At 43.8% G+C, this 17,323-nt stretch overlaps 3 non-coding genes across 3 annotated transcripts; 2 read left to right on the forward strand and 1 right to left on the reverse strand.

The window, feature by feature from the left end:
• Positions 1–1,818: 1,818 nt before the first annotated feature.
• LOC120262533 lies at positions 1,819–1,924 on the forward strand. The gene has a single exon (XR_005536802.1). It is a non-coding gene; the product is annotated as a small nucleolar RNA R71 (small nucleolar RNA).
• Positions 1,925–4,438: 2,514 nt separating this feature from the next.
• Positions 4,439–4,545, reverse strand: LOC120262558. Its single transcript, XR_005536825.1, has one exon. It is a non-coding gene; the product is annotated as a small nucleolar RNA R71 (small nucleolar RNA).
• Positions 4,546–15,255: 10,710 nt separating this feature from the next.
• Positions 15,256–15,362, forward strand: LOC120262534. The gene has a single exon (XR_005536803.1). It is a non-coding gene; the product is annotated as a small nucleolar RNA R71 (small nucleolar RNA).
• The last annotated feature ends 1,961 nt before the right edge of the window (positions 15,363–17,323 follow it).

Genomic DNA, 17,323 nt, shown 5'->3' on the forward strand with positions numbered 1-17,323 from the left:
AGGGAGTGTCACTCTTAGCTTGCGCATTCTCATCCCTAGAAGTGTTGGAATGTTTCATGTGGTGATGTCTCGACCTCTTGAACTTGTGTAGCATTTGCTTCATGATCGCCGGGGCAGCTTGATGAACTTTGTTCACTAGAGCAGGTGATGAAACTTCTTCATTCTTGACCTCTTATTCTAGCTATCCTTCAAATGGATCTGGACATAGCATTTTCTACATATAATCATCAATTAACTAATCAGTGGTATCAAGGAAATATAAGGTGTCATTAAATTCAAGAGAATATCCCATGGCTTCAGCGAGGTGATAAGTCAACTTCTCATCCCTGAATTCTCAGTGTCATTTCCCCATCGTCCATATCATTATGAGCCTTCGAAGTGTGCAAGAACGGCCTCCCAAGTATCAATGGGACCTCAACATCCTCGTCCACATCAAGTGCCACAAAATCTGCAAGAAATATATACTTGTCCACGTTGGCAAGTACGTCTTCAACAACATCCCTCGGGTGTCTAACTGAATGGTCGACTAGCTGGAGTGTCATCCAAGTGGGTCGTGGTTCCCCCAAACCTAGCTTTTGGAAGAAAGTGTAAGGCATTACATTGATGTTGTCCCCTTAATCCGCTAATGCCATTTTTTCACCCATATTACCAATGATTCATGGAATGATAAAACTTCCGGAATCTTTCATCTTGTTCGATATGTTCTTCTGCAACACCACTGAGCATGATGCATTTAAAATCATAGCTGCACTCTCCTTCAATTTCCTCTTCTTAGTCAAGAGGTCCTTCAAGAACATCTATAGCAGGGCATTTGTGACAATGCCTCCATGAATGGAATATTGATGTGCAATTGCTTGAAGAGGCCCAGAAATTTCTTGTATTGCTCATCATTTTCATCATTCTTCAGACTTAAGGGGTATTTAATTCTTTGTTTGTAAGGTGGGGCCACCACATCCTTCTCTTTAACCTTTCCCTCAATTTCTTTCTCTTTGGGTGGTTCATAAGCAACTTTCTCAGCTGGAAGTTTACTCTCAAGTTCGCAACCACTCCTCAATGTGATTGCTTTCAACTATTCCCTTGACTTAGTCTTAGTGTTGCTAGGTAAAATCCTATGAGGTCTATCCGAAAGTGTCTTTGCAATATGACCCACTTGATTTTCCAAATTGTACAATGATGCATTATGGTTGCTAAGTGTAGTCTTCACACCCTAAAAGAGTGTGTGAGAGGTTTGAATGAATTTAGTTAATGCCTTTTCCAAATCTGTCCTCCGATTCTCTAGAACTGAAACTCTATTGTCTAAATTTGGATCTTGTATTTGCTGAAAGCCTATTGGTGCTGAAGGTCTAGGCTGCCCCTGATTGCTTCAAGAGAAGTTCTGATCATTTCACTATACCCGAGATTAAATGTGTTGCTATGGGGGTTGCCTTGTCCTCTCAATGCATTTCCTATAAAACCCACCTGCTCAACAGGTGCTGCACTACTAATGGAAATGGGATAATCAGATAAGGTATGTCCACCTCCACACCCATCATAATTCATTACCACTGCAATTCTTGGAGAGGTTAGAGTGTCTAACTTCTTGCTCAATACTTCCTCTTGAGTTGCTAAGGATGTGATTGCATCAATCTCATGAAGACTGGATACCTTCTTCATGTCATTAACACTCCATTGGTGTCTGTTTAAAGCCATTTCTTCTATGAGTTGTCGGGCGACTTCTGGGGCTTTACTTCTAAGGTACCCCCTCCTGTAGCATCTAATTACTATTTTGTGCTTGGATTTAACCCATTGTAGAAATTTTGGAAAATCATCCACTCAGGGAACTAATATTGATGACATTTTCATAAGAAATCCTTGAACATTTCCCATGTCTCAAAGAGAGACTCCAATTTCATTTGCACAAAGGAAGATATCTCATTCCTAAGCTTCATAGACTTTCTAGGAAGGAAATACCTAGCAAGGAAAGCTTCCACCTTCTCTTCCCATGTAGTGATTAATGTTTGAGGTAATGAGTACTACCATTGTTTTGGTCTTTCCTTCAAGGGAAATGGGAAGGCCCTCAACTGTATGGCATCATCTGTAATCCCATTGATCTTGAGCATGTCGCACACTTCTAAGAAATTCTTGATGTGATTATCTAGATCCTCGTCGGCCAAACCATTAAACTATACTGACTGTTGTACCATTTGAATGAAGCTTGGTTTAAGCTCAAAGTTTTGAGCCATAATTGGTGGCCTAACAATACTGGAATGCGTGCCATAAACTGTGGGTTTTGCATAATCAGAGAGTATCTTCTGTTGCTTATTCAGCTCAGCCAAATTATCAGACCCTTCCATTTCTATCTCAGCTTGATAGTTCTATTCTTGCATATGTTCTTTTCTCCATCTATGAAGTCTTTGCTCAATCTCTGGATCACATTCAACTAATGTTGAAGGGTTTCCTCATGTCATAACCTGGAGCTGAAATCAAGAAAAGAAGAACAAACCAAAATGATTTAAGAATAAGAAAGTTTGAAATAGACTAAGTGATGAATAGGTAAACTAGCAAGATATAAATGTTTCTAAAATGCCTATTCCCCGGCAACATCACCAAAAACTTGACACACCCTTGCGTGTTTGACGAGATCCCCTTGCGTATATCCCGCAAGTGCACGGGTTTATCAAAGTAATAATCCCCGGTGAGCGGGTATCGAATCCACAGGGAGTAGGGAATAAAAACACTTAATTCGCTTCTTAGCTATGTGAAAGATCAATAGTGATAATTGTGGCAATGATTCAATTCTCAAAAGTAAAAGCAACAAGTAAGAGAGCACAAGTAAAGGAGGAGGTAAGGCAATCGATAAAGATAGGGTACTCGGATAATGCTCCACCTAGGATAATTGTTTTAAGTGCAAGAACCCTCTATTATGCTTCCTAATCAATGCAATGGTGAGTCATGGAAGTCCTTCATTACATATTCCCAAAACTAAGGTCAACTATGCCTAACTCCATACATGTCCCGGAGGAGAAATCGAACAATCTCAACACCTCGCACTCGCATAGAGTTGCAATGAGCTCTAGGGATTCCAAGTCATAAATCTCTTCCTAATTATAGACCTAACCCTTCGGTCCAGGTGGAAGGTCCCTAACCACAATTAAGCCCTAGATACTAAGATCATCTCAATGCTTCACTCCGTTGCACGTGCAACTAAGCCCCAGCGGAAGTTCATCCCTTAGACCATTCACTCTATTATGGCCGCAAAGAACTCGAGGAATGGAGGTAGAATCTATCACGTTGGAGGGGAAAGGGGACGCTCCTGTACCTCTCGACTCACCCTCTCAACCCTCTCCAACCTAGCTTTGTCTAGCGCTCGTGGTGTGTCACTCACTCACAAGGTTACCAACGAGAACTCTCAACCCTAGTGTCACTCTAGGGGAAATGTTCATACAATCAAGCATTCAATGTTGGAACTCACAATAAACATCAATTAATTGAAAGTATAATAAAGAGACTCAATGAAACAAATACATCCTAGGGTGGAGCATTATCCGAGTACCCCATCTTTATCGATTGCCTTACCTCCTCCTTTACTCGTGCTTTCTTACTTGTTGCTTTTACTTTTGAGAATTGAATCATTATCACAATTATCACTATTGATCTTTCACATATCGAAGAAGCGAATTAAGTGTTTTTATTCCCTACTCCCTGTGGATTCGATACTCGCTCACCCGAGATTATTACTTCGATAAACCCATGCACTTGTGGGATATACGCAAGGGGATGTTGTCAAGTTTTTAGCGCCGTTGCCGGGGAGTAGGCGTTTAGAGATACTTTGTACTTTGTTTTCTTAGCTATTTCACCATACATTCTATTTCATATCTTCTTATTCTATCATCGTTATGATTTTTTTTTCTTTCTTTTTGGGTGCAGCTTCAAGTTATGACCCGAGGGAATCCCTCAATATTGATTGAAGGGGATCCCGAGTTTGAATGTACACTTAGAAGAAAAGGGAAAGAGCCTGTGCAAGAACAGTCTAATCTACCTGATTTGGAAACGGAGGAATCTGAAAACATGGCAGAACAGAATAAGCAACAGCGAACATTATCCGATTATGCCAGACCTTCAGTGTTGGGCACACAATCGAGTATTGTGCGTCCCCTGATTACAGCTCAGAACTTTGAGTTGAAGCCGACATTCATCCACATGTTGCAAAGAATCCATACGCTTTTAACGGTTTGGCCGATGAGAATCCAAACAGTCTTATAGAGAGTTTTCTTGAGGTGAGTGATATGCTGAAGATAAACGGAGTGACGGATGATGCCATCAAGTTGAGAGCATTCCCATTTTCCCTAAGGGAAGAGCAAAGCAGTGGCTACACTCGTTACCTAGAGCGTTAATTACCACGTGGGAGGAGATGGTAGAAGCTTTTCAAGCCCGTTATTTTCCTCCCGGAAAATCAGTAAAGCTTAGGAACGAGATCTCATCCTTTGTTCAGTTGGAATTGGAGTCTCTATTCGAGACATGGGAAAGGTTCAAGGAGCTCCTGAGGAAGTGCCCGCAACACGGATTCCCCGAGTGGATGATTGTTCAAACCTTTTACAATTGTTTGAACCCGAGTACAAGGTAACTCTTGGATGCGGCAGCAGGAGGTGCCTTTTGTAGCAAGAGATGGGGTTAAACAGCTACCAATGGAATGCTAGGGAAAAGAAGAAAGTGGCCGCTCTCCATGAGATAGATGCGGTAACTTCATTGGCAGCTCAAGTGGAGAGTTTGAGTAAGAAGTTAGATCTTCTAACTTCAAATAGAGTGGTGGCCGTGACTAATTGCAACTGGTGTGGTGGAGGACATGCTTCCTCTGATTGCCGGATCTCTATTGGTGATGGTTCTTCGGTGGAGAATGTTTATTTTGTAGGTAATGGCATGAGGCCTCAAGGAAACCCATATAGAAATACCTACAATCCGGGTTAGAAGAATCATTCCAATTTCTCATGGAGTAATCAAGGTCCACAAAAGGACATGGGGCCACCGGGTTTCCAACAACAACAAGCCCCTCAGGTGGAAAACAGAGTCTCAGGTTTGGAAACCCGAATGAGTGACCTAGAGAAGCACTTGACTAAATTTATACAATCAGCAAATACAAGGTTTGAATCAGTCGAGTCTACACTTCGCAACCACACCGTCTCTTTGCATAACCTTGAAAATCAGGTGGGGCAAATTGCGAAGTCTCTCTCTGAAAGGCGACATGGAAGCTTGCCGAGCAATACAGAGATCAATCCTAGAGAGCACGTGAAGGCGATCACTTTGAGAAGTGGTCGTGAGGTTGAAGGTAGGCCACTGAGTGAGAAGCCAAAAGAACACGCACCGGAGGTTATAGAGGTAGAAGAGTGGACAAGCAAAGAGAAAGAAGTGGCACCCCCACCTTTCAAGCCCCATCTTTCAAACCAAGAATCCCTTATCCCTCTAGATTGAAAAATGACCAAGGGGATGAACATTACAAGAAGTTCCTGAGTTTGTTCAAGCAACTCCACATCAATATTCCTTTCGTTGAGGCATTGGCCCAAATACCTAAGTATGCGAAGTTCTTGAAAGACTTGTTGACTAACAAGAGGAAGTTGGAGTAAAGTGCTTCAGTGATTTTAGATGCTTCATGCTCGGCAGTGTTGCAAAAGAACATGCCGAACAAGAAGAAAGACCCAGGAAGCTTCATTATTCCGTGTAATATTGGCAATCTTGGTAAGGAAATGGCATTGGCGGACTCAGGACGTAGTATCAATGTCATGCCATGCACTTTCTTTCAAAAGCTAGGCTTGGGTGAGCCTAGCCCTACTCGGATGACTTTGCAACTAGCGGACCGAACAGTGTGACATCCGAGAGGCATCATTGAAGACGTGCTTGTCAAGGTGGACAAGTACATTTTTCCGGTTGACTTTGTAGTGCTAGATGTCGATGAGGATGCGGATGTACCCTTGATACTTGAGAGGCCTCTCTTGCGGACTTCCAAAGCATTGATTGACATGGACGGCGGAGAGCATACATTGAGAGTTGGAGATGACAAGCTCACATACCGCCTTGCTGAAGCCATGCAGCATTCTCTTGATTTTGATGATACTTTATATTTTCTAGACACTACTGATGAGATTGTTGATGAATACATGTAGGAGATGTTCAATCAGGATCCGTATGAAGGTTTGTTCGACGAAGAGGAGGATTATGAAGAAGTAATGATGCTTGGTTCGACAGAAGAAGTACCATCTACCCCGGGGATCTTGAAGAAAGTGCTCCGAAAAGTGAAGAGGGCTAGGAGACGCCACCGGAAACACTCCAAGGCTGTTGGAGATGTACGTGAACCGAAGAAATTGGATGAATCATTGGTAGTTAGTCCGAAGCTCGATAATTCACCTTCTACCCTCAAGAGACTTTGCACATCATGCTTTCAAGCCATGGGTAAGAGGGCAACTTTCATTCATGAAACCCCGTAAGGTAAGACAAGGTACGCTAAGCTTAGTGACATTAAACAAGTGCTTCTTGGGAGGCAACCCAAGTGGTTACTGTTTTTTTTATGCTTGTGCTGAGATTTCCTTGTGAACTTTGAATATTAATCGTGTGTTTTCATCTGGAATTGGCGAAGTTATGTCGTTTGAGCTCTGTTTCATGTTTTTCACTGGTAAAATTTGCATAATAGGGTAGGCTCTGAGTGTGTAAACATGTTCAGAGATTTTATGCAGAGCCTGCAGGTTTTTCTAAGAAATCCAGTGAAAACGCATGGGTGTGTGGAATTTCCACACGCCCGTGTATATGTATTGCGAGCTCATCTAGAGAAGGCACAGGGGCGTGCGGCGGCCCCTGTGAACGACCATGTTACTGTCACACGCCCGTGGGTAATTTCCGCACGGGCATGTGAATTCCTGGAGAGTTGGGCAGATTATCCCTAGAGCACACAGGGGCATGGACTCGCCCCTGTGGGCAACCTTGTGAACCACACACAGGTGTGGGTAATTTCCACACGCCCGTGCAAAACTCTGCAGAGGAGTTCTCTCCATCCTGAGAAAACAGAGGAGCGTGTGGCTGCCCCAGTGAGTTGGGCATGTGAATGTCCACGCCCGTGCGGAATTTCCGCATGGGCATGTATAACACTTGGTATTTTTCTCAGATGTCCAGAGAAGCCACAGGGACGTGCGGCTGCCCCTGTGGGTCGGACGCAAGGGCGTGGGTATTTTCCACACACCCGTGCGAGAGCAGTCAGAGTTAAAGAAGTGTTTTCCCGAGAGCGCACAGCGGCGTGCGTGCGCCCCTGTGGCTCTCTTGTAATGAGGCACACGGGCGTGGGTATTTTCCGCACGCCCGTGTGGATGCACAGAATTCCATGTGACATGATTTTTTCCTTAAAAACCTTGTGATCTGTCTCGTTCTTCATCTCCAGTCGATTGAAAACTACTTCTGATCATCTTCTCAACCGCTCATCGTCGTTTTGGAAGATTTTGCTTCACATATCATTCCTATTTTCAAAGTTTTCACATTTATTTCTTCGGTAACCTTTTTAGCCTCTTTCCTTCGCCAACTCTTGTTTTTTTTCACAGATTAAATGTCTTTAATTGCAAAGTTTCATTTTTACAATGCCTGGTGTATGTTTAGAAAGCGTCTAGACGCAGTTTTAAGTTGAATTCGTGAGAATTGTTGTGCACCCGTGCGGGTTTTTCATGCCCTGCAAATCCACACGGGCGTGGGTAATTTCCACAAGCCCGTGTGGAATTTTGTGGTATTGTCGAAGTAATAATCCCGGGTGAGCGGGGTCGAATCCACAGGGAGTAGGGAGTAAAGACACTTAATTCGATCCTTAGCTATGTGACATATCAACAATGATAAGTGTGGTAATGATTCAATTCTCAGAAATTAAAAGCAACAAGTAAGAGAGCAAAAGTAAGGAGGAGGCAAGGCAATCGATAAAGATGGGGTACTCGGATGATGCTTCACCTAGGATAATCGCTTCAATTGCATGAACTCTATATTATGCTTCCTAATCAATGCAATGGTGAGTCGTGGAAATCCTTACATACATAGTCCCAAATCTAAGGTCAACTATGCCTAACTCTATACATGTCCCGGAGGAGAAATCAAACAATCTCAACACCTCACACTCGCATAGAGTTGCAATGAGCTCTAAGGATTCCAAGTGATAAATCTCTTCCTAGATTTAGACCTAACCCTTTGGTCCAGGCTGAAGGTCCCTTGCCACAATTAAGCCCTAGATACTAAGATCACCGCAACGCTTCACTCCATTACACGCGCAACTAGGCCCCAGCGGAGGTTCATCCCTTAGACCATTCACTCTATTATGACCGCAAAGAACTCGAGGAACGGAGGTAGAATCTATCACGTCGGAGGGGAAAGGGGACGCTCCTGTACCTCTCGACTCACCCTCTCAACCCTCTCCAACCTAGCTTTGTCTAACGCTCATGGTTTGTCACTTACTCACAAGGTTACCAACAAGAACTCTCAACCCTAGTGTTACTCTAGGGGAAATGTTCATACAATCAAGCATTCAAGGTTGGAACTCACAATAAGCATCAATTTATTGAAAGCATAATAAAGAAGTTCAATGAAACGAATACATCCTAGGGTTCACAATCACCCAAGTACCCACTAGGGGTTTAGCTCTCCATGGAGCTAAGTACAATCAAAGAAATTGAAGGTAAAAGCAATGAATCCATAAAGAAATCCCCTCGATGGTCGTGTCGATGGTCTTGTGGAAAGTCCTCTACTCGTCGTCCAAGGATTCCTTCGTCCGGTATAGGATACGCCTCGATCGAAGCTCCCTTACCAACCTTCTTCCAAATGGAATCACGATGTCAGAGCCGTAGAACCTTTCCAAAACCTTGGCCAATATCCCTCAAAACCCTAGCTGAAGCCCTCTCCCAAGTTGGGGAAAATATGGAGAAAAGAATACCAAAATCGGGGTTGAATCGGCTTTAAATAGGGCTGAATCGGGCAACTCCACGGGCGTGGATCAGAACGCCCGTCGCGGAATTTCCACACGGAGTGGATAATTTCCACGCCCGCTGATGGATTCTCTGCTTCTCCGGGTTTCTACGGCACTGTGGACATTGCTGCTACAGTAGTTGCTGCAGTGCTCTGCTACATTCTTCGACCTGAATAACTTCCCAATTTCATACTTTCATCGGGGTAACGCAAACGGGCACAAGTTCACATCGTGAATCACTTGCTTCTTCAATGATATATATGTTGGTGTGGTTCTTGTTCTTGTATGCATAAGACGGAATGCTCGAGTGTGCCTGCCTTTGTGCCCCTCCAAATGGATGTACTCACTCGAATGCGAGGAGGTTGGCACACACTCTAGCATCTCACACCTGTCCTATGTCTTCGCGTTTGAACCTTATCAAGATCTCCTCCAAAATAGGTGAATTATGATCCACATTGGCCCATTTCCTTCATACTCGGCCTCACAACCCTACCTGGATAAAAGTAACATAAAAACACACTTATTAATGTAAAAACTGAGAAAGGTAATGCTCAATATAAGGAATGAATGCTTCGCATTCATATCGCACAAGCACTTATCAAACTCCCCCACACTTAAGCTTTTGCTTGTCCTCAAGCAAACATTAAAACATTTTGTGCATCAATGACGAAAATATTGAAAGTGCTTGGCCTTAGGTTCACCAAAGTATACAAAGATATCATTCTACAAGTAAGGAAAATTTCAACACTAAATACGAAAAATAAATGCTCTACCTAAAAACTTGAATAAAAAAGGATAACAAACCCGAATTTCATGTAAGTGTGTGAACTCACTCAAAACACCCCAAGTTATACTCCTCAAAGTTCTAAGTGCAAGGGACTTATTTATCTACACAAGTGATAAAAATTTTAAAAGATGGTAGTAGCTTCACATATCCTCTAAGGTAGCCCTTTCCAAAGCGGCCGCTAAGGTGGCTTTCACACTTTTGAGGTGGTAGCTCTTTCTACCCGGGTGGTAGCTTTCACTCATCCTACGAGATAGCTCATTCTCTCATTAGGGCATAACTAGTATCCGACTTGTGAGAGTAGCTTCATACTTCATAGGTGGTAGCTCTTTCCACCCAACAAATACAAATAAACAATAAAACTATTTTGTTCCTTCTTTTCATTTTTCCATTTTTTTTTTCAATTTAGTAAAAGAAGGAAACCTAACTAGTCCCTTTAACATCAAACATGAGTTTCCAATAGAGTTCAAAGAGTGAGTAGTGCACTAAGTGTAAATCAGGCAAAAATTCCTAAAAATTTAAGCAAGAACTAGAGCATGAAAACATTCAATGTTAACAATTCTCCTAGACTTAAGAATACAAACATTACAACTAAGGTGAACCGCCATTGGCTATGTGAGCATATATCAATCAAGAACAATAGAAAAGATGTGCGCATTATGAAACTCTGCCCCACACTTAAGTTGTACATTGTCCTCAATGTACACATGAAAGCTCACTCAAAATATATCATTCAAAAATAGATGTGGGAGAAGCAATCAAAACAATACTCCCCTGACTCCTAGTGCACGCATACACGAGGGGGTTCAGTGAAGCTCAAGAAAAACAAAAATAACTTGAGTTTATAAAAGATGAAGCAATGAATACAACTCGATAATGCAAAATAACATAAAATCAGAAGGAAAATCCTTTCTAAGTGAACAAGTCTAAAAACAAGAAAATAAGATAAAGTAAAATGCATGAAAGTAAAAGAAAGTTCAAGTGTCGGAGTCGCTCTCGGGCTCCGCTGCTGCTGCTGATGAAGTGGAAGCAAATAGTGGATCCTCCGGTGCTGTGGTCAAGGATGGAGGCGCTGGAGGCACTGATGATCCGGGTCCCAGGAGATCTCGAAGGAAATCGAATCGGGCCATAAGATGTGTGTACTGAGCCGACTGCAAAGCCCGGAGCTCCTCTATCTCAGTCTGAATCTCTCTAACATCGGTCTCCAGCCTCTCGATACGATCATAGGCTCGAATACCCGGTGATACCGAAGATGTAGGAGTCTGTTGGACACCCCCCGTAGTATCTCCTTCGCTTCTGGTGGTCTCAGTGGTAGCTGTAGTGAGAATATAAACCCATGGCCCAAACCTCCGTACCAACCCCATCATCCTGATTGTATCGAACGTAAGAGCGGTGGGCACAACTGTCCTCTTAGCACCACGTAGAGCGTCGCCCAACCCCATTCCTAGAATGAGTCTGGTGATATAAGAGCGTCGTCGAAACCCACTCTCGTCGAACTACCCTAGTACTGCAAAACATCTGCTAGAATGCACCCTAAGTGAAGTGGTACATTGTGAGCCATGGAGTATAAGAAAAGCGATCCAGCCCGGGTCAAAGAGGCTGTGTTATCTGCTCGACCTGTCACGGACCTGCTGATGACTGTGTGTACGTATCTATAACTAAACCGGGATAAACTTGAAGCCTTCAATAATCCCGGTTCGTACTTCCCACGGCCACACAAAATCCTGTATGCATGATATGGAGTGACTGACACTGGAAAATCTACTGGTAGTTGGCCATACTCTATGGTACCTGTATAAGCAACATCGTACAGGCCTGTCCTAATCGAAAACTCAGTGATGCCCATGGAGAATGTATGTCCAAATGCCCGAAACTGTATCGCCTCTGTAGTGTCAACTCTCCCATGTAGCAATCGAAACTCAAAGGACGCTAAAACCTCTAGCGTAAGTGTGCGGTAAGCTGGTTCACTAATTGTCAGCAGCCTTCTCCAGCTTCCCACTGCCAGCATCTCATAAATCTCATTAATTACCTCATCACCTTGCTGAATATGTTGAAGCACTTGTACATCCGCAAAGCAAGTCTAACCAAACCCGAGTGCTGAAAGTCTCTCGAAGCGAGCCTGATGCTCGGGGTTCGAGAATTCCATATGTATCGGCTCGGGTGAAGTAAGTCTGAGGCGCTTAACTTTGTTCTTCTTCGCTCGAGGTGCCATCGCTAGAGTGCAAAAGACAAAAATAGTCAAAAATCTCAGAAGCAATATACAGCAGATTTCAACACAGGCCTGTGGAAATTACCCACGCCCGTGTGGCTCTGCAGAGCGTGAAACTCCCGCACGGGTGCACAACAAATCTTAACAATTCAATTGAAAACCACTTCTGAATGCTTACTATACATCCATCATACATGAAAATTCGCATTTAAAAGTGTTCAATCCGTGAAAAACCATAAATGGCGAAGAAGAAAAGAGGATAAAAAGGTTACCAAAGAAATGAATATGAAAACTTCTGAAATTCGGTAAGATTTGCGAAGAAAATTCCTCCGAACAGCGATGAAGGGTCGGAAAGATGAACGGGAACCATTTTCCTGTGACTGGAGATAAAAAGTGAGACGGATCACCAGGTTTTTAAGGAGAAAATCGCGTCTCTTGAATTTGCATGTATCCCCACAGGGCAGTGGAAATTACCCACGCCCGTGCGTCTCACTTTGAGAGCGCCAAAAGGGCGTACACACGTCCCTGTGCTTTCTCGGGAAATCGCTCCTTTGACTCTGACTGCTCTCACACGGGCGTACGGAAATTACCCACGCCCGTGTGTCCGACCCACAGGGGTAGATGCACCCCCTTGTGGCTTCCCTGGACAACTGAGAAAAAAATATCAGATTACGCACGCCTGCAGGGGAATTTCCCCACGGGCGTGGACATTCACATGCCCAACTCACAGGGGCAGCCACACGCCCTTGTATTTTCTCGTGATGGAGGGAGCAACCTACAGAGTTTCGCACGAGCGTGCAGAAATTACCCACGCCCGTGTGGGGTTCACAAGGTCACCCACAAGGTCGAGTCCACGCCCCTATGTGTTCTCGGGAAAATCTGCCAAACTCTGCAGGAAGGCACACGCCCGTGCAGAAATTACCCACGGGCGTGCGTCAATCACATGGTCATCCACAAGGGCAGCCGCATGCCCCTGTGCCCTCTCTGGATGAGTTCACAGTACACATCCATGGGCGTGCGGAAATTCCCCACGCCCGTGTGGTTTCTCTGGATGACTTAGAAAAACCTGCAGGTTCTGCAGAAATATTCTGAACATGTTTGCACACTCAGAGCCTGCCCTATTATGCAAAATTTACCAGAAAAAAAACAAAATAGAACTTAAATGACGAAATTTCGCCAATTCGCAACAAAACACACAATGAATTCTTTTAAAAACCCACATAAAAACGCAGCACAAGCACTCAAAAATTTCAACACCAACACTTAACAATTTATTCATACAAACAAACTAAACTATAAGGTACGAAAACAGTAAACACTTGGGTTGCCTCCCAAGAAGCGCTTGTTTAACGTCACTAAGCTTGACGTATCTTTCTTACCTCACGGGGGTTCATGAATGAAGGTTGCCCTCTTACCCATAACTTGAAAGCATGATGAGCAAAGTCTCTTGAGGGTAGAGGGTGTAGTATCGGGCTTCGGACCACCTAGCAATTGTTTGTCCAACTTCCTTGGCTCATGTACGTCTCCAATAGTCTTGGGGCATTTTTGGTGGCGTCTCCTAGCCCTCTTCATTTTCCGGAGCACATTCTTCAAGATCCCCGGGGTAGATGTTTCCTCTCCATTCGAACCAAGCATTATTACTTCTTCATTGCTCTCCTCTTGGTCGAACAAACCTTCATACGGATCCGGGTTGAACATTTCCTGTATATATTCATCAACAATCTCATCAGTAGTGTCTAGAAAATACAAAGTGTCATCAAAATTGAGAGAATGCCGCATGGCTTCAGCAAGGTGGTAAGTGAGATTATCGTCTCCGACTCTCAATGTAAGCTCTCCGCCGTCCATGTCAATCACTGCTTTGGAAGTCCGCAAGAACGATCTCCCAAGTATCAAGGGTACATCCACATCCTCATCGACATCTAGCACTACAAAGTCAATCGGAAAAATGTACTTGTCCACCTTGACAAGCACGTCTTCCATGATGCCTCTCGGATGTCGTACCGTTCGGTCCGCCAATTGTAAAGTCATCTGAGTAGGCCTAGGCTCACCCAAGCCTAGCTTTTGGAAGAAAGTATATGGCATGACGTTGATACTTGCCCCTGAATTCGCCAATGCCATTTTCTCACCTAAGTTGCCGATGTTACATGGAATAATGAAGCTTCCCGGGTCCTTCTTCTTGTTCGGCATGTTCTTTTGCAACACCACCAAGCATGAAGCATCAAGCACCACTGAAGCACTTTCCTCCAATTTCCTCTTGGTGGTCAATAGGTCTTTCAGGAACTTCGCATACTTAGGCATTTGAGCTAAAGCCTCAATAAAAGGAATGTTGATGTGGAGTTGCTTGAACAAACTCAGGAACTTCTTATACTGCTCATCCCCTTGGTCATTCTTCAATCTAGAGGGATAAGGGATTCTTGGCTTGAAAGGTGGGGGTGCCACCTCTTTGTCTTTATTTGCTCCCTTCTCAACCTCTACAACCTCGGGTGCGTGTTCTTTCGGCTTCTCACTCGGAAGCCTCCCTTCAACCTCACGACCGCTTCTGAAAGCGATCACCTTCACATGTTCTATCGGGTTGGTTTCTGTGTTACTTGGTAAACTATCATGTGGCCTTTCGGAGAGAGACTTTGAAATTTGCCCCACATGATTTTCAAGATTGTGCAAGGAGGCGGTGTGATTGCGAAGTGTAGCCTTGACTGATTCAAGCCTTGTATTTGCCGATTGAACAAATCTAGCCAAGTGCTTCTCCAAATCCGTCATTTGGGTTTCCAAACCTGAAATTCTGTTTTCCACTTGAGGGGCTTGTTATTATTGTTCGAACCCCGATGGCCCCATGGTCTTCTCAAGTCCTTGATTACTCCATGAAAAGTTGGGATGATTCTTCCATCATGAATTGTAGGTGTTGATGTATGGATTCCCTTGGGGTCTCATTCCATTACCTACAAAGTCAACATTCTCAACTGAAGAAACATCACCAATGACGATTGGGCAATCGGAGGGAGCATGTCCTCCACCACAACCGTGCAATTGGTCAAGGTCACGACTCTATTCGACGCTATAAGATCTAGCTTCTTACTCAAACTCTCCACTTGGGCCGCCAATGAAGTTACCGCGATCAATTTCATGGAGACCGGCCATTTTTCTTTTTCCCTAGCATTCTACTGGTAGCTATTTAACCCCATTTCCTCAATCAATTGACGAGCCTCGTCAGGGGTTTTGCTACCTAAGGTACCTCCTGCCGCCATATCCAAGAGTTGCCTTGTACTCGGGTTCAAACCATTGTAGAAGATTTGAACAATCATCCACTCCGGGAATCCGTGTTGCGGACACTTGCGCAAGAGTTCCTTGAACCATTCCCATGTCTCAAATAGAGACTCCAATTCCAACTACATAAAGGATGAGATCTCATTCCTAAGCATTGCTGATTTTCCGGGAGGGAAATAACGGGCTAGAAAAGCTTCTACCATCTCCTCCCATGTAGTGATTGATGCTCTAGGTAATGAGTGTAGCCACTGCTTCACTTTCCCCTTTAAGGAAAATGGGAAGGCTCTTAACTTGATGGCATCATCTGTCATACCATTTATCTTCAGCATGTCACACACTTCGAGGAAGCTCTCTATGTGACTGTTTGGATCCTCATCGGCCAAACCGTTGAATTGTGCAGACTACTGCAGCATATGGATGAATGCCGGCTTTAGCTCAAAATTCTGAGCTGTAATTGGGGGACGCACAATACTCGATTGTGTCCCCAACACGGAAGGTCTGCCATTATCGGATAGTGTTCGTTGTTGCTCATTTTGTTATGCCATGTTGTCAGATCCTTATACTTCAAAATCAGCTGGATTAGGCTGTTCTTGTACAGGTTCTTTCCCTTTCATTCGAAGTGTATGTTCAAGCTCAGGGTCTCCTTCAATCAATATTTGATGGATTCCCTCGGGTCATAACATGGAGCTAAGAAAGTAAAGTGCAAAGTATGTGTAGTGAAATAGAATGATGATAGAATAAGAAGATATGAAATAGAATGTGTAGTGAAATAGCTAAGAAAACAAAGTGCAAAGTATCTCTAAATGCCTAACTCACCGGCAACGGCGCCAAAAACTTGACAAGTTCCCCTTGCTTATATCCTACAAGTGCACGGGCTTGTCGAAGTAATAATCCCGGGTGAGAGGGGTTGAATCCATAGGGAGTAGGGAGTAAAAACACTTAATTCGACTCTTAGCTATGTGACGTATCAACAATGATAAGTGTGGTAATGATTCAATTCTCAGAAATTAAAAGCAACAAGTAAGAGAGCAAAAGTAAGGAGGAGGCAAGGCAATCGATAAAGATGGGGTACTCAGATGATGCTTCACATAGGATAATCGCTTCAAGTGCAAGAACTCTCTATTATGCTTCCTAATCAATGCAATGGTGAGTCGTGGAAATACTTACATACATAGTCCCAAATCTAAGGTCAACTATGCCTAACTCTATACATGTCCCAGAGGAGAAATCAAACAATCTCAACACCTCGCACTCGCATAGAGTTGTAATGAGCTCTAAGGATTCCAAGTGATAAATCTCTTCCTAGATTTAGATCTAATCCTTTGGTCTAGGTGGAAGGTCCCTAGCCACAATTAAGCCCTAGATACTAAGGTTACCTCAATGCTTCACTCCATTGCACCTCCAACTAGGCCCCAGCGGAGGTTCATCCCTTAGACCATTCACTCTATTATGACCGCAAAGAACTCGAGGAACGGAGGTAGAATCTATCACGTCGGAGGGGAAAGGGGACGCTCCTGTACCTCTCGACTCACCCTCTTAACCGTCTCCAACCTAGCTTTGTCTAACGCTCGTGGTGTGTCACTCACTCACAAGGTTACCAACAAAAACTCTCAACCCTAGTGTCACTCTAGGGGAAATGTTCATACAATCAAGCATTCAAGGTTGGAACTCACAATAAGCATCAATTTATTGAAAGCATAATAAAGAAGTTCAATGAAACGAATACATCCTAGGGTTCACAATCACCCAAGTACCCACTAGGGGTTTAGCTCTCCATGGAGCTAAGTACAATCAAAGAAATCAAATGTAAAACCAATGAATCCATAAAGAAACCCCCTCGATGGTCGTGTCGATGGTATTGTGGAAAATCCTCTACTCGTCGTCCAAGGATTCCTTCGTCCGGTATAGGATACGCCTCGATCAAAGCTCCACTACCAACCTTCTTCCGAATGGAATCATGATGTCGGAGCCGTAGAACCTCTCCAAAACCTTGGCCAATACCCCTCGAAACCCTAAACAAAGCCCTCTCGCATGTTGGGGAAAAGATGGAGAAAAAATACCAAAATCGGGGCTGATTCGGCTTTAAATAGGGCTGGAATCGTGCAACTACACAGGA

This window comes from Dioscorea cayenensis, chromosome 5 (genome assembly GCF_009730915.1).
Source record: "Dioscorea cayenensis subsp. rotundata cultivar TDr96_F1 chromosome 5, TDr96_F1_v2_PseudoChromosome.rev07_lg8_w22 25.fasta, whole genome shotgun sequence".
NCBI lineage: Eukaryota > Viridiplantae > Streptophyta > Magnoliopsida > Dioscoreales > Dioscoreaceae > Dioscorea > Dioscorea cayenensis.